The 1,471-nt window shown below is 44.5% G+C and overlaps 1 non-coding gene across 1 annotated transcript; it reads left to right on the forward strand.

Annotated features, from left to right (window-relative positions):
- Positions 1–1,254: 1,254 nt before the first annotated feature.
- On the forward strand, positions 1,255–1,328 carry TRNAN-GUU. The gene has a single exon. It is a non-coding gene; the product is annotated as a tRNA-Asn (tRNA).
- Positions 1,329–1,471: the final 143 nt, after the last annotated feature.

Raw genomic sequence — 1,471 nt, forward strand, 5'->3', positions numbered from 1 at the left:
AAAGTCACCCATGTTCAGATCTCTTGCTGATCTGTGAGTTTCAAGCTGAAGAGGTAGCATTTGCTGTTGTGTGTGTTCTCTTTATTTTCTTTTTAATCTTGTAAGACTTTAAATGAAAGACTCCAAGATAAGTTAAGGAAGAATGATGAGAAGAAAGGTGCCAAGTGATGCTGTAGCCTCACCTGCAGCACTCTAACTGTCCCGACAGATTGAATAGGCAGCCTTGGATGCCTAATGCCAGGTGCTGTGTTCTTCTCAGACACCTCAAAGTTAGAGCTTGTGCTCAGTATCTGCATAGCAAAGTCCCCTTATAGATCTGGCCTCCAGACTCAGATTTTGGAAACAGTCAAGTTTATATTAATTAAAAGTAATGTGACTATTCATGTGTATAAAGTAAAATGTTTCAGGGATCAAAATCCATGCCAAAATATTCATCAGTACTGGTCTATGGGTTAGGCCTTTGTTCAGACTGGAATCTTGCTATTTCCACTCAATACCCATTTGCTTGTGCACAAAATCACATTACTGTTTGCTTGTCCTCCTACACAGAGAAAACAAAAGTGGTCCAGCCTGTGAACTGATTCTTCTGGCACTGAGAATAACAGAGGTCTGGGTAGGAAAGCATGCCACACTGGGCATGATGCCCCAAAAAGAATGATTTAAAATAATTATTTTAATTTCTGTTGAAGGCTTACATATCTTGCCTTTCTCCTCCATGTTTTAAAATATGTTGGAACATAAGCTTTTCTGCTGTTTTCAGTCAGAAAGGTAGAGATAACCTACTCACATGCATGCAGAGAGATGCTGCCTGTTTTAAACAGCCTTACTGTTCCCTGCAGTCACTTAAAAGTACCTTTTAAATTTATTAATAGGCCAGTTCTACAATGATATTTGGGAATTACATTTTGGCTTCCATGTGTAATGGATGAGGTAGCAGCAGCCAAGAAGAATCTGTTTTAATGCTGATTAGTAAATTTATTCCCCAGAAAAAGAACGCTTCTGTGAAAAATTATATTGTGAATTAGTCTTTCAGATTGGCTAAAAGGAGAAAATCTGCCGATTTCAGTCCTCTTTTAGTATCTTTAAAGGTCCCTTCCAACCCAATACATTCTATGATGCTATGATTGATTTTGCAGGACTCGTTATTCACAAGCCTGGTTTTGTACGCACAGTTTAGGTGCGCAGCGGCCCTGCAGGTCGCTAGGAAGGAGGCGTAGCACATGAGTGGTGCCGTGCAAGCATTCTGCAGTGGGAGTCTCTGTGGCGCAATCGGTTAGCGCGTTCGGCTGTTAACCGAAAGGTTGGTGGTTCGAGCCCACCCAGGGACGCGGTTCCCTTTTGGCTCGCCCGCTACCCACCGCTGCCAACCGTCGTTTTGTGCGTGCGCGGCGGGGGAGGATGTGAGCTGGGCGCTGGCGGCCGTGCAGGCGCCGCGTGTTGCTGGGCAGGGGGGCCCCAGCCGGGGTGCGCG

The sequence above is a fragment of the Mesitornis unicolor genome, unplaced genomic scaffold (assembly GCF_000695765.1).
Source record: "Mesitornis unicolor isolate BGI_N332 unplaced genomic scaffold, ASM69576v1 scaffold22744, whole genome shotgun sequence".
In the NCBI taxonomy this organism is placed as follows: domain Eukaryota; kingdom Metazoa; phylum Chordata; class Aves; order Mesitornithiformes; family Mesitornithidae; genus Mesitornis; species Mesitornis unicolor.